The sequence below is a fragment of the Carettochelys insculpta genome, chromosome 2, assembly GCF_033958435.1.
Source record: "Carettochelys insculpta isolate YL-2023 chromosome 2, ASM3395843v1, whole genome shotgun sequence".
In the NCBI taxonomy this organism is placed as follows: domain Eukaryota; kingdom Metazoa; phylum Chordata; order Testudines; family Carettochelyidae; genus Carettochelys; species Carettochelys insculpta.
In genome coordinates, this window is record NC_134138.1 from 109878661 (window position 1) to 109895357 (window position 16697).

A 16697-nucleotide genomic window follows, 5' to 3' on the forward strand; every position below is an offset into this window, starting at 1 on the left:
CCAACCTTTTGATAAACATGCAAATGTTCAGACTTTTGTGTCAATATTTAACAGAATTTCTTTAAACTGAAACCCATTTAGCAAAGCAATTGTATATTTTCTAGTCTAAGTTATTTATACTATTTGGAGTAAGATGAAGTCCCAGAAGACTTGACGGTCTAACACTCTCTTGGTTTGTCATCTCATGTCTTAGCCACTAGACCAGATTCTTCGCCATATTTTCTCTGCCCCCAAATTATTATAATTTTAGGAGGACAAATAGCCCAGTCAAGATATACAGGGCATTAACACAACTTGGCATTAGAAGAGCCAATGTCAAAGCTGGAACAGATTCTTAAAAGAGTATTTTCAGAGGTGGACTTGTAGATATGACGTCAGTTTGGGAAATTGAGTAATTCAGTTTCATTATATTTTATTTTATGTCATCATGTCCATTATCCCTTTATCTTTTCCAAGCCACTCTGGATTCCTGAGTGCTGATATCCAGCATTGGTCCTATTATTTATATTGAATCAGGGTTTTTGCATTTCCGAATGGCATAATGACTATTATCTTGGAATTGGGCACAGTCTTCCTCAGCTGTAAATGAACAGAATGGGTCACATGACATTTGCCATCATTCCTTTCTACAATTAGTGGCAACCAATGAAATAAAATTCTGGGGAGGGCATTGACAGATCTGCCAATAGGGAGGGCAAAGGGGACAGTTGCCCCAGGTCGGTGTTTTAAAGGGGTGTGTAGCTATGGATGCTGCCCTACTACGTTAGTATTATTTGAGTCATCTAAGATTTGTAAGATTTATATTTGACTCTATGCTTTCTTCCACATATAGTAATACTCCCTCATCAGCATATCCTTCTTTATCATTCATGTATATTTTGTAAACTGGCATTGCTGTGTTCCATTGTCACCATTCCATTATGTTTCTGTGGTGCCTAATATATGAAACATTCTTATTTATTTCTGGGCACTCAAGTTCAACCATCTTACTATTTAGATTTTTTTTTTTTTGCATTTGTATACAAGGACTTAGAAAATTTGTTAATATTTAGTTGTCTGCCTTCATGTGATATCATTGAATGGGTCTCTATTTCTTTTGACTGTTTTTCTTCAGTTCAGTAGTCTGAAGAAGTGGGTCTGTCCCACGAAAGCTCATCACCTAATAAATTATTTTGTTAGTCTTTAAAGTGCTACTGGACTGCTTTTTTGTTTTGATAGTATATAGACTAGCACAGCTATCTCTCTGTTACTATTCCACTAAGGGATGTGTCTGTCTGAACTGTGTACTCCTCCACCTCTGTCTGCTTTTCCCCCAGCCCTGGACTTGGAGTAAGAGGAAGATAAAGTTCCAGAAGACTTGACAGTTTTCCTCTGAACACCATCATCTCATCTATTCTTTGAGATCCTTCTAACTGGTCCTGTGAATGAAGCTTGGAACCATTTGAGAGAATGTTCCCATAGAGGTCCTGGACTTTAATCACTTACCTAGCACCTAAATTTCGCCTCCAGGATCTCTCTTGTACCCTATGTCATTGGCATCTACATGTACCACGAATATTGGCTCCTCTCCAGCATTGTGCATAAGCCTGTCTAAATGTCAAAAGAGGTCCACAAAATTTGAACCTAGCAGGCAGTTCACCAAATCTACAATATTCACCTTTTGCAGTTCTCCCAGTCAGCATAAATCCAACTGTCTTATATTTCTAATAACTGAATCCACCATTACTATTACCTGTCTCTTCCTAATGATTGAAGTTCCTTTCCCCAAAGGAGGATATTCAGTATGAGAGGAAACCATGACATCATCTGGAAGGAGAGTCCCAGCTGTCATACTGTTTTCCTCTACTTCAACTTGATGTCCTTCTTTCTTGAAAATTTCATCTTCTTCAACAGGGCACAGACAGTCAAAAGGAGGGTGGCACTGCTCTTCTGTGTCCCAAAAGTCTCCTTTACAGACTTCTGTGTCTTCCTTACCTCCTCCAGTTCAAAACGTCTCCTCTACTTACCTCTCCATCCTCCTTAACTCCTCCAGTTCAGCCACTCTGGTCTTTGGAGACTATACTTGTCTTTGGTTGCTTGCACTGTATGCACGCATGTACCACCTGCTCACAAGTCTTGTAATTATCCATGCTCCATTCAGTGTAATAAACTGGATACCCCCCACTCTACTGCTAGACCTCTGTTGGCATTTGTTTTACTTTTGTGGGTGTTTTTTAGTTTATATTGAGCATTCTATGTGTCTGGTACTTTTTTTCTTCTGTTTTTCCTCTGGGCAGATATTGGTTTAAGTTTATTAGGTGTGTCTGGATCTTATGCTTTCATTCTAAGACTCCCTTGCAAAACTCCTCTGGTCATTAACTCTTCCTATTTCTTCAGAACTGTCTTATTCTTGACCTTGGAGTTGGCCCCACCCCTTCATTAAGGGACCCTGAAGGGATTAGGGATCATAGAGGTGGCAGGATAGAGCCTCATTAGGAAGCTCTTAGCCTTGCCTAGCTGATCACTAGGTTCAGTACACAGACACCAAAATAGAACAGATTTTGAACTTCAATAAAACAAGAAGGGCAAGCAGGCTATCCCACTGAAGAAACACAAAAAAACCTCAGTCCAAGTGTCACATAGTTACTCCTTCTTCACCTAGAGAATGCACTGGGGTTGGGTTCAGAACACTATTTTTAGCATCTCATTTCTTACTGCTTAGGAAAGGGGAATTGTAGCACTGTGGATTAATTGTTTTCAGTGTATGTAAGTCCTTGGCTACATAGGAATATTATAGCAATATAAGGTAGGGTTAGAAGTTAAATTGCTGTAGTTATATGGTCTCAGGCCCTGTGGGGAAATTCTTGTTTTGGTATACACGGGTTTTTTCCTGGTTTAGTTTATGCCACTTTAATAGCAGCTTAAGCCCAGTTGAAAAAACCTACTCTTGTTTCAGCGTAAGAATAGCCACATGAGGAAGTTGTACCAGTATGCCTATAGTGGTTTAACTATACTGGTAAAATTATGCCAGTATAAATGAGAAAATCTCCTGTGTAGATGTAAGGAATGTGCCAGCAGGAGCTCAGTACTGCTGAAGGATTTGGGGAACATGTTTTTTAGAGATCATTTACATGAAAATGCAAAGGTGTGCATATGTAATGCCTTGTAAACAAAGCCTGATGGGAGCAGGTGAAGCAACGAAGTTTTGTCTATTGTAAACAACATGTTGTAAAGTCACAATTTAAGCTATCACCCAGTGTAAGAATTGTGAAGTCTCGCCAATGCTTGAAGTTGTTGTGGAGGTACAGGGCAGTCATCTCTTCTGTGTAAGATATGGATTGCACAGGGCTCCCTCCATCCAAGCATCCCTCCATCCAAGTGTGAGGTGAAATGGGGGAGGGATAGTTGTTGAACCAGCTGTCTGGAAGCCTTTTGGCTATACAACTGTAACACTGGTTTGATTAGTTCTCCCCCACTCCCCCACACCACTGTTCAAAGGTAGATCTAAAGATGGATCTATAGTTATTCTGTGAGAATCCACCTACCTTGGTGGATACTGAGATACCGTAGTGAGGCGCAGAGCTGAATGTCACTTTGAACTGAAATCACTAAGAACTGAAATCCAGGGTTTTACTTACAGCAAAACTCAAAAGACAGCAAACGGATAGGTGACTGATGAGAGAAGCAGCTGGAGCAACTGGTGGCTGGCAGGAGTGACCAGTGGATGGCCAGAAGAAGAAGCAGCAGGTGGCTGGCAGGCATGACCGGTGGGCAGCTGGTAAGAGAAGCAGTGGAAGTGACTGGTGGGCAGCCGGTGGGGAGCTGGTAGGGGCAAGCAGAACTCCAGACCAGCACAAAGGTGGCATTGCTTCAGGTTCAGTGAGGGAGTGCATCAGGGTGGTGTTTCAGGGCCTGCACAGACTGGACAGAGTTGTAAGTGGGGCATTTGAAAGGGAGCTATGGAGAAAGTTTGGGTGTGTGGTTTGGCTTTTTACAGTATTGGACTGGTGAGCTTGAGAGGCAAAGGACACCGCTTAATCCATTTGAGTTGGGACAGTTACTTGAGGGTTGGTTATGAACTCTGGCTGTGGTGTTTTCCCAAGCTTAAGCCATATGACTTTTCTGCTTCTTTCATTAAAAGTTTCTTTTCTACACTCAGACTCTGTGCTTGTGAGTGGGGAAGCATTGCCTCTCCGAGGTGCCCAGGGGTTTGTGAATTTCCCAGGCTACTGGGTGGGGGCTTGAGCTGGTTCTATGTGAGATGGATGAAAAGGAACCTCTAGATGTTCAACCCAGCCTTGATTGCTGCCGACTCCTCCTGGCAGAAGCGTTATGTAGACAAACCTTGGGTTGTAAATGAAGAAGGCCAGCAACCTCAGAGTCAAGCCAACCTTGTTATTTTACTTTGCCATCCAAGTTTGGTGGGGCTTCTAGCCCTGCACCTCTTCTGAGGACTTACATGCTGCACTCAGGGACCAGTGGCCTAGACTGTATCCTCTCAGTCAGTCCCAGTGGCCTGGTCAGGCCTTAGCAACATGCTCAGCATTCACAGGCTTGGTGGCCTAATTAGTATTCACAGGCCTCAGCAGCCTGGTTGACCTTGGCAGGTCAGTGGTCCCCCTTCCTTGGGGTCATAGGGGTCAGAGTAGGAGATCCTGGGGCCTCCCTCTCCGCTGGGCTCCAGCCTAGGGCCCTGTCAGTGGTGAGTGTATCTTCCCAACCACCAGCTCAGTGGGGATCCCCACTGCAACACGCTGAGCTCCTGAGTTACCTCCCATTCCCTTCCCTGGGCTACCTCCTACCTGGTTCCAGACAAGACATGCTGTCCTGGCTTAGGCTGCTCCTCCTTGGGCTGCTGCTGCTGCCACTGCTGCTGCAGTCATTGGTGATACGGCTGTTGCTCTGGGATGGCTGCTGCTGCTTGGGTGGCTGCGGTTCCTCCTCTGGCAGGGACTGCTCCCAAATTCTAGTAGGAGCTCCTACTCCCCTGGTGGCCCGCCTCAACTGATTGGCCTCCACACTCGGGCTGTAGTTGGATCATACACAGCAGTGCCATGGTGGAGAGGCCTTTTCCACCCAGCAAGCCTGGCCCCCAGCACCCTGGCTAGTGTAAGGTTACACCAAGGTGGAACACACTCATCCCGTTTGCAGTGACTAAACCAATACATTGGTTAAAAAATAAGGTAGTTAAACAGGTGCCATATTCCATGTTCCTTTTACAGTCTGGTTCTAGGTACTGTTCTGGAAAGTGTTACATTCTTTTACACCTCACATGCCCATCCAAATTGTAAATCCTGGATGTGCTACTCCTGGGGTGTTACCAAAGGCTTACATTTTGCATACATACCATAGTATTCTGGCTACATAAAATCCAGTATATTGCTGTTATTTATGATCAATGACATAAGGTTCTGGACTCAATTGTGTGCCTGCTTGGTCCTGCCAAGAGGGCAGGAGACTGGACTTAATGACCTCCTGAGGTCCCTTCCAGTTCTGTGAGATGTGTATCTCCATATATTATTAGTGGACAGGAGTGAGTACTAAAGGATTTTGCATTGAAAAGGGTGAGGACTTTAAATCTAGTGCAAATGCTGTATGAGGCTCTCTGCTGGGTAAGTGATAAATTGAATGGGGCAAGAACTTCCAACTTCAGAGACAACTGAGGGCAGGGGAGAAAGTTAACCTAGATACACACATCCAGCTGTGCAAAAAGCATAGCTGGAGTTGATGCACATTTGGTAAACTTTCTCCGCCATCCGTATAGTGGAAGGTCAACGTCCCTACTCTTTCCCACTGCAAGAAGTACTGGGGTGGACGAGGATGCCCTGAATGTGTGACTCACTAAATGGAACCTGGAAGATCAATCTCCAGAACCTCAATCTTCCTGTAAGTATAGCTGTGCCCTAAGGATTTAAAAAGCACAAGTAACAAGTAGACGCGAGGACCAATGAGTGACCAGAAATGAGGAGTGAAGATCAACATTGTTAACAGCTGCCAGCTGGCTCTGCACATCTGGTTTAGGAAGAAATGTGGCTTGGAAATACGTAGTGCAAAGAAGCAAGGATCAGAGATTCTGCATTATGAGAAAAAACTGGCACTCAACAAGAGAAGAAATGATGGTGATCTTAGAAGCTAGAACGGAGCAGTGTGAGACTGGGGAGGTTTGGAAGCCTTTGGCGATAAGGATGCAGTGACTAAAGCTCAGTGGAACTCTTCATTAAGAAATGTGAACACAGGCACTTTTGAGCAGTGTGTGGTAGGTTGCTAGGCTGACAGCTGTTGCAGGAGCTTTGGAGTCAGAAGGAAGGTTCTGTTTCAGGGAAACTTTGCTGTGAGAGAAAAGGAAGATTTTAGGATTTGTAGTACAGAAGTGAAGGTTGGAACTGCTTAATGAAGTCTGCAGTAGCTCAAAAGGGTGAGGGCGTGAGGGGTAAGCTTAAATAGTGAAGATGGAGTAAAGATCCTGAGGCCAGGTCTACACGAGGGAAACAAGTCAATATCAGGTGCACAATTCTAGCTACGGCAATTGCGTAGCTAGAATCGACTTACCTGAAATCAACTTACCTGGCTGTCCTTGCTAGGAAGAAGAAACTCTCCCATCAACCTCCCTTACTTTTCATGGTAGTGAGGAGTATGGGGCCGGGGGGCGGTGAGTGGTTTGGTTTTGCACTTCCCTACCAGATATATAAAATCAGACCCTGAGTGGATCAATCTTCCGAGTAATGTAGTTGGGACCTCGGAAAAGGGAGGAGTGAATGCTGTCTGAGTGGTGTTATGGATTGGAGGGGCAACTGAAAGGCTCAAGAAAAACTTTGCTTAGAGGAAAACAGTGTTTTGCTCCTGTCACTTAAGTCACTGTAAAAGCAGCAATTATCCTCCAGTGACAGCTCACAACCACAGTGTGTTAGTCGCTGTATACACCTGTAATAAAAAAGACCGCCTCTGCCCCATGGAGCTTTTACTCTAAATGCAACCTGATCCACTGTAAATCTGATAAATGGGACCACAAGTCAGAAAGGGATTGTTAAGCGTTTCTGATATTGGGCCTCATTAGAACAGTTCAACAAGAACAGGAAAAAGGTGCTTGTTGTTGGTTAATTTTGTATAATATAGTATCCTCCAGCTCTTATACAAGCCGTATTGTAGTAGCTGCTGTACAAAAACATAGTCACAGACAGCCTCTGTGCCAAAGCATTTACTATCTGACTCAAGAAAAGACAAAACAAGTGGGTGCAAAGCGATTAGAAGCTGGGGGAGGAAGAATATTGATGTGAACATGTAGTGTGTAGACTACCTGTGAGCGCACTCGGATGCTTGTGAGTAATTTAATTAAAATATATTAGCTATGCAGCAAACAGTACTGGCCATTCACCCAGCTGTTATAAGCCAGCAATCTCCCTAAAAACAATGCCCAGATATAATAAATCAGAACCTAAAACTGAATATTTGGATCAGGGATGACTGTTTACAATAGGGAGGGTTTATTGTTATTCCAGATGGGAGCCTGATGACATGGCAATTTGGGCGGCCCTCGGATTTTATTTACTAATAAAGAAATGGGGGCAGAGGAGGACAGCTACAAGAGCTTAGTCCTTCTAGGGTTAAAGATCCTAAAGATTTAAAGAGAATGTATAAAAGAAAATTCCTTTCTGAAATAATTTATGGAAATGCTGTGCTCCCTTTGAAGGTTCCATGTCACTGCATGGCACTACGCAATGTTCTCTTTCTTCACCTGTCAGGCAAGGACCACCTCGAAGAGTCTCGCTGCTGATTACTAGTTAATTGTCATTAATAAGTGACAACTGACATTATGGGGGCTTAATGCAGAGAGAACAGAAAAGAGCCACAGATATTCTAATGAGCTGACTCCTACGTGCCCTCTATTGTTGTCGAAAATGAGGAGCTGTCGTCATTGTTCAGGAGATGGGCTTCAATTGCTCTAGAAAAAATATTCTCTTTTAATTTCTTTATGCATATATAATTCCTGGTGTGCGCTCTCTCTTTCACTGACACACACGCACACACACAAACACACACATATACTCAGAGACACTTTCCTATGAACACAGTGAAAACTTCCACTACTGATGCACAATAAGAGCCAAAGCTAAGTCATTTTCTCTGAGCAACAGTAGTATATAATTGTAAATATGTCCCTATGTGTGTGTCTATAGCAGACCACTGAAGTTTACTTAAATCCCTAATCCATTTTAATAGCTAACTGATAGCAGCTAGGGGGTCAGAACAGAGCAGGAAAAAGTTGTATGTTGCTAATTCTGTGGGGAAGAGGAAATAAAATATTTTTTCAAGAACAGCTCCACCAGGCACAATCTGAAAACTAAAAGTGAGCACCAAACACGAGCTGATGCTGCTGTAGGGTCAGGCCAGTGAAACCCTATTTGTTCTTCTAGTCTTACAACTTTAAAACAATAAAACAGAAATGCAGAGGCCAAGATTTTCAGAAATGGGTGAGTGAAATTACGCTCACGGAAAAAGAGCAGGAGTTTCAAAAGTGCTGAGCCGACAGCAGCAGCTCTGTTGGAAGCTGGTGAAGACTGTGGAGTACTGACTGCTCAGTGCTGTTGAAAACCAGGCCCCTTTTTAAAATGCCTGAATATGCACTTACGAGCCTAACTTCACATACATATTTTCTGAAAATCTCAGCCAGCAGAGGGCCTGCCATTTTGGGGAAAAGACAGAATTAGGTGTGAAATTCCTGGTTACATTGGTTATGATTTATTTCCATTTGTGTTTCTTAAATTTATATACTAGGTTTGTGGAAAATCCCAGAATATTAAGGCCAGTTATTTAAATAACAAAACAAAATAACAAAAAGGACAATTTTGCAAATTTTTTCAATACTTTCCAAATTACATATTTGAATTCTGTGCATTTATGTTGGGTAAGCATATTGAGTGTGTGTGTGTGTTTAGTTTTGTCAGCCATAGCTAACAAAAGTTTTCAGTTCAGGACTAAGGCAGATAATACTGGATGAAAGCTTCAGTTGAAGCCTAAGCAATTAGAAGTGCCAATGCCTCTTGAAAACAATTTGTGTTTGTCACCCTCTATCGAATACAAGCATGAAGCTTAATTTTGAGGTCTAAACCTTTGAGGAGAAATTCCTTATTTCCACTATTAAAAATCTTAAGCCGCGTCTACGCTCACCCCACCCCTGGCTTTCCGGAAGGGGCATAATAATGAGCAGAGCAGAAGATGCTAATGAGGTGTGGATTACAATATCACAGGTCTCATTATCATATCCCTGTGAGATCTTGCTTCCAGAAGATCCCCTTCTGGAAGCAAAGCAGACGTGTAGACAGGAAACATTTGTGGAAGAAGGGTCTTCTGCAAGGGGGATTTCCTTCGGAAGGACTCCTGTGTCCTTCCAAAGGAGCCCCGTCTACATGGCAGTTTTGCTTCCAAGTGAGATCTTGTGGGGATATGCTAATAAAGCATGAGTTATTTTAATCTGTGCCTTATTAGCACCTTCCGCTCCACTCATTACCATACCCCTTCTGGAAGAGGGCATAAGTGTAGACACGGCCTTAGCATTTCTATTATGCAATGGTAACTTGTGTGCTTGTATTTATCCCTAAACATGTAAGGATATGATTTGGTATTTTTATCTGAGAAGTGGTGATAAATTAAGGTATAACTGGCTTTGTTTACTGCTTTGGCCTGCTCAGTATCTCTTGGTTTCCTGACACGGGGCATGCCATTGGAGAACTAAATTTACTTTCTTTGCACACAGGTGAAAACTCAAGAGACATGGAACAGAAAGAAAAAATGAGATGCCTCTAATACAATGTGTTCAAGAGAAGATATTTCTTCATCTTTCATTAATTAATATTCTCAGTTTTATTGCTTGGCCAAACAAAGGACACAGCATGGAACAATGACCCAAAATGAGAGAGAGAACCAGCATTGCAGGAAGGTCTATCATTTTCCATAAGCCTAGGATTTGGAGGGAATGTGTAGTGGTTTGACTCATGACCAGGACTGGAGTAATATTCTTTGAGTAATATTATGACATCAGCTTTTATGCAGGACTTCCCAGAGAAGTCAATGGGAAGTTATGCTGAAAATTTGACAGAATCCATTTCCAGCCCTGTTTATGACTTTGGGCTTAATCTCCAGTGTCTCAGTTTACCCATTTGTTAAGTGATACCATAGTATCTGCCAGGCGCAAAAGGAAATGATCTGAGATCATTGTAAAAGATTCTGTCACAGTGCTACAGTTTCAGATACCACCTCCTAATGTTGGAAGTCTCTCCAGTTACTACTGTTTGATGAAACTTCCTTCTTGTGGAAGGTGTTTGAGAAAGTTGCGGTGAAAAAACTATGAGAGCACTTATGCGTGGGGATGGTCTTTGCGTCTCCATGTAGCCCAGTCTGTCTGGTTTGGGGCCTCGGTGTAGTATGTAGAGGACATTGCGTATATTGTAAGATTTTCCTTCTCCTGGGGATGGATGAAAGAATGGGTGTCAGCTGGTTCTTTTAGTTCTGTCAGCTGCCTCTGATAGCAGTGACTACTGTGATCCACCATAAGTCTGACTTGATCATCTTTGAGGCATGTACAAGGCTTATTTCTTTTCCCAGGCTTTTCTTCCAGTGGCAAGAAGGGTACAGATGGATGGAAAATCTTCTCGATATGGGGACAACTGTAAATTGTAAAACTCTTATTTTTAATTGCCTGTATGTATGCTTAGAGGTTGATGTTCAGTAACTTTTAGAAATTTAGAATAAATATGTTCAAATTATTTGAATCCCAGTTGCTGGATTCTTCAGGGCTTATTTAAGTAAGTTCTAATACGTAAAATGACCTCAGTGTGTCTCCATTTCTGCTGTTCTATCCAGACGGTCTCTTTCAGATGTCTTTGTGGCACAAGGGTAAAACGGGTCCTACAATGATTGCTGCCCTTGAAGTAAGTGGTTTGGAACAACCCAGGGCAGACAACAAAGCCAAGACTGTAGATTGCTTTATCTCACTTTTAGACTTCTAAATTATTTAAAAGAGGACTCCGCCTCCAGGAAACTGGGGTTGTAGAAAATGTTAAGCTTCCTGAATGGCTTGTGGCAAGTGTTGTAGTAGCATTTATTCACAAGCAATCAGGAGCTCTGAAGATAGTCAGCAAATAGGCAGAGTTTGTCATTTTCTTTTTCTCTTTCTCAGATCACATTTCCAGAGAATGCAGGGCTGAGGTTTAGGCCACTTTACATTGAATGCTGAACTATAAAAACTGTCCTTGATACCTGAAAACATATTTCCGAAATAAGAGATGCATCCTCAGTGCAGATGATGACTGGCTTGCACAATTCTATAAATAACAACAGATCGTTTATCTAAGCAAATGCAAGATGGTTAAATCTAATAGTTGTTCACAAAAAGCTAATCTGTGAAACCACGTAATGAAGTTGCATCATGCAAGTTGTTCGGTGACTGCTTGAGCAGACTGTATTGTTCTAATTAGCACTGGAAGCTGAAACATGCATTCTCCTTTCTCCCAGGCAACTTTACCTGATGTACATAATACAAGAAATATGACTGGAAACATACATAAGCATAGGTAAAATTCCCTTAATCAATATAGGCCGTAACAGAAGCCCAGCATAAAGCCCAGCATCCTTTTTTCCAGTAGTGACCAATATTTGATGACACAGAAGAAGCAGAAACAGAAGTTAGAAACCATTAAGTGTCATAGATTGGTGGAGAGAGACAAATTCCGTCTTGACTCACTGTGGGACTCTCGGCACCAATCAGTTTGTCCTGAAGACTGAGGCATGATTGTCCTTACCTTTGTCTTTCTAAATCCAGTTGAGAAATGCCTGTTCATTTAACATCTTTGGCCATTAGTTTCTTTTTCACAACCAGCTGATGAGTAAGTAGGTAAATATCATGTTTTGTTTGAGGAGCCAGTCTCTTTGTGCATGCCAATAAACAACACTAGGAGATGGGGGTAAAATTTCAAAGTGGTACTTGTCTTTATTTCCTTCCCTTTCAGTAGCGGTTGTTTTGATTACTTCGGGCCTTAGGCTATAATTAGAATCTTTCTTTGTGTGTGTGTGTGGAAGTATTAAGTCCAGAAATATGAAAATAAGCCCATAATTGACCTTTGCACAGAATTTATTTTCATTAGATTCTGCTGGTAGAAAAAAAACACCTACTTGAAGAATGCTGTTTGTGTCTGTAGGAAGCTTTACAGCTCAGATGGTACCTCATATCTTAGGCAACTTGGGTTTGCCCTTAAAGGGACTCCTCAGCAAGACGAGGTGAGGAAAAACACATCGTCTTGTAGTTCTGAAAGCACAACTGGATATGGCTGTAAAACACATGCACAGCCCATAGCATTATTTTGATTAATCTGACTGTGACAGAACAGCCCATAAAGAAAGGTGATCAGTGTGTCACAATCAGTATCATTAGATACCACGGCAAACACCTGGAGAAAGGCAGGCAATAGAGGCTGCTTTAGAGACCAGAGGTGCTGAATGAACTAACGCTGAACACACTGGGGCTGCCACACCTGCTTGTGTTTTTTATGGAGCTTTTCAGTTTCTCAGTGAAATGGTACATAAAACTCAGCAGCCTTCTAGGGAGGGTATGTATGGATGCAGCACCCTATGGATCACGTGATATTCCAGTTGTTGTCTTTGTTTGCAACCACAGCTGTAGTTCTGCTGAGCTACTAAAGAAAGTTTTGAGATCTGTTTTTTTTTCCCCTGTGTCTGGATTTTTTTCCCCTTACCATTGTGTGAAGGGAACATATGGCACTGCTATTACAGCAGGACCTGCAGGCGATTCCAGTTTATACATTTAGCTAAAGTAGGGCTGCAGATTAACGAAAGGGGAAAAAAAATGACTACTTCAAAGAACAAAACACAAAATCTCCAGGCCTCGCACTCAGATGCATACTATCAAATTAAATAAATAAAACCCCATGGATTTGCACGGTTAACTGCAGGGCCTAGTTTCTCCAAATGTTTTGATCCACCTTTTGGAGAATTTCAGGTCACTGAGCTGCAGGAGTGCCTTGCCAAAGTCATTGTAGTGAAGGGTTGCAATTTGTTTGACGCCTATAGGGCCCTCCTCAGAAAACAACTCAGCACATTTCTGCATAGTTGGTTCTCACATTCTGCATCTGGACAGCGTGAGACAGATAAAAGCATGTTTATAAGTTTTTTTTCCCAGCCCATCTCATCATTCTGTCTCTTGTACAATGGCAGCCCGCACTGGACAAGATAGTGAGATTTCATAAACTGTGTTTAGCATAGGATATAAATATTTGTTCTACTCTCTCAAAAAAGGTTCTCAAAATGATCTAAATTTGTATTAAAAGGGTTAAAAAATGGAGGTGCGGCTGGTGCCTTACAAGTTGGATCTCCTTGTGCCTTTGATTATTCTAACTAGTCTTTTACATAAGTGCCAGTCATTCTATTTATGTCTGGGACTATGCTGGGATCTAGAACCCAGCCCAGTGTAACACAGTAGATGCGGTGTGGAGGGAGGTGAAGAAAAGAACAGCTAGCTTCCTCTTGTCTCTAGAAAGTGTTGTGAAGAGATAGGAGGCCTGTTGCTGAGCACACATCTCCCCTCTGGATGGGAAGACCATTATGTACACACTGTGAAGTCATAGCCCATAGAGGTTCTCTAGCTCATAAATTGCTTCATGAATCCTGACTCACAGAATACCACTGTGAAAAAATCATCATCTTATTTAACAGAGAAAATCACCTGATTTCAAGATGGCTGCAGTTCAACAAGAAGCTGACAATGTGACAACACCATGAATTTGGCCCGTGTGAAAATGAAAGCCTTGGGAGTACTAACAAGTGGAGAACCAACTGTAGCTCTGGTCTTTGCGCTTGGTGGAGGCTAAAACAAGAGTAGGCAGCAAACCTGTTTACAGAAATTGTTGATACCTACTTTGATAGAAACGGTGCAGTCGTCTGACCAGAATTAAAGTAATCATCATTCCACCTCAGAGACCTCAAAAAACACTACAGAACATTTACCTTCCCTTCTGTACACACACTAACTGAGGAACTAGTTTCCAACCATACCTGTCAGTACATAGGATCCTTCCCAGAAATGCTCCAGCCATTTGTTGAAAGGGTGGATGATCCCCTAGTCCTCAGTAAAGAAAATGCACTTATGTGCCTAGTGATAGTACATTCAGAAATCTGAATAGTTCTCAGTGCCTATGACAAAACTAACTCAGACCCACTGTGTGCTGTGAAACTAACAGAACCATCTAAGCATCTAAGAGTAGCTCCCAATGTTGTGATGCTGACAATTCTATTGCAAATCTTATGATATTTCTTATTTTGTTTAGAGCCTAGTGGCTGGAGGCAAGTGATTGTATGAGAATCTCAGCTTTCATTAAAATAAAAAAGAAAACAGTTAAGTTTCTCGCCCTTGGAAAGCTTGGAAATGTGTCTCTAGTGTACACTAACAGCTCAAACACCTGAAGACAAAGTAAGAGAGCCTTAAATATATCACTAAAATACATCTAATTCTTTTAAAAAAAATCTCATGATATTTAAACCAGTTTTATGGATTTTTAAGGCCTGACATGATTATTCATAGATCCCAAGGCCAGTAGGTACCACTGTGATCCTGTAGTCTGCCATCCTCTATATAACTGCCCCAAAATAATTTGTACACCAACTCTTTCATAAAAACATCCAGTCTTGAGCAGAAAATTGTAAGCGATGCAGAATTCACCGAGCCTTGGTAATCTGTTCCAATAGTTAATTAATATAAATGTCAATTAATTGCACTTAAGTTACAATCTGCATATGTCTAGCTTCAACTTCCAATTCATTGGATTGCATTATACCCCACTGAATGTTTGGCACTGGCTTCAGCCAAGAATGATGCTCCCATGAAGAGATTAGAAAATAAAATGGACCCTTTTATCAGTCTGGTAGACATAAAGTAGAGGACATAGGTTGCTAGACTCTGAGGTAGTTTAGTGAAGGGATTACACTAAACAAAAGGGCAGGACAGTATCGTTTTGTCCATATGTATCTTAGATATTGGGCAATTTTCCCTATTCATCCACTTTCAATATCTCCTTTCAACATACAGATACCTTGTTATAATCATCAGTGGTGTCTGAGTCATGCTTGGATGTGTTAGATGGACATATTCTAGCTCGTGGTTTTGGAAGAACATGTTCCACATTAGTAAGGAGTAACAGACGGTGAAGACAAAGTTGTCTGCTGTCTGATAGCAGTAAGATTGTGGAGATGATGGGCCCTACTTGTGACAGTTACATTTGAAGAGCAGAGTAAATGGATTTGTACATAACAACTTTCAGAGAATCCTGAAGCATTTTACAAGTAAGAGGTAAATTTAGCAACACTTCCCTGAGTTTTTATTTCCTGTTTTCCTGATAGGTAAATGGAGGCAGAGAGGTTAATGAGCTGGCCCAGGCAACACAGTTTTAGCACGAGGTAGAAACCTGGAACTCTGATCCCAGGTCCAATTACTGGAAACACTCCTTCCTCTCACCCTTTGACAGCTGAGCATGGGGGGGAGTTTGCATGGCAGTGCTTTTCTGTGTTGTTATTTATTGCTGCATGGGGAGTGTTTACCAAAAAGAAGAGTGGGAGCTGGAGTAGTCTACTGATATTTAGCTTTTTACAACAAAAGGCACATTTTTAGCACAGTGCACTGAGTGAGAAGCAGTAGACACACAACTCCCATTAACAATAATGTGAAATGCGTGTGTGAGTTCCCATTCACTGTACTGAAAATTTACCCCTTAGGGTCCACATAAATTTGAGCTGTTGACCATGTGAAATGTTCTTTTATGGGCAATAAGGACACTGAGAGGCGGTTACATGTTTTCCTAAGCCTTGGCCACATGCTAGTATTTGTCCACATAATTTTTCCATTTTTCTTCCCATACAGCACACACAATGTCTACAGAACGTAAGAAATATCTGAGGCAAAAAATGGATTTAATGCATGCACGGTTTACTGAATGTAGGCATTGGAACTATAATTCCCTATCTCTGTATTTCAATGCAAAACCCTTTACAATGTTATCAAACTAATATATAATAGCAAATTCTGTAACTGCTGTCTGTGCAACATATAACATGCACCGTATGAAAAAGGAACAAACTTCAAGGAGATATTTCTCTCTCTCTCTCTCTCTCTCTCTCTCTCTCTCTCTCTCTCTCACACACACACACACACACACACACACACACACACACACACACACACACACACACACACACACACACACACACACACACACACACAAGCTGCAGCTTTAATGGCAGGCTGATTATTCATGCCACTCAATCTTACCTTTTAAAATTAGGTAAATAGTGGGGATTGGATTCTAGTACACACCTTGGCAAAATTTAACTTTTAGTTTATGCTTAAATCCCTCACACGTTAGCAATTGTCAATAATATTGTTTTTATTCTTTTATTTTGCAGCATTATCAGAATGTCTCTCAAAGAACTAAAGCAAAAAGTGCAGGAGAGGCACACAGCTTATCACCAGCTATGCTGAACATATTGAACTCTACAGTCATAAACAATGAACATGCATATATTGAAAAGAAAACTTGGAGTAATTCATCTTAATTGAAAACTGATGATTCCTGTTCAGACTTCTTTTTTTTTTTCCTTAGGAAAAATACTATCTGTATAAATTCTCAGGCAAACTCCTGGTAATTCATATTAATACATGA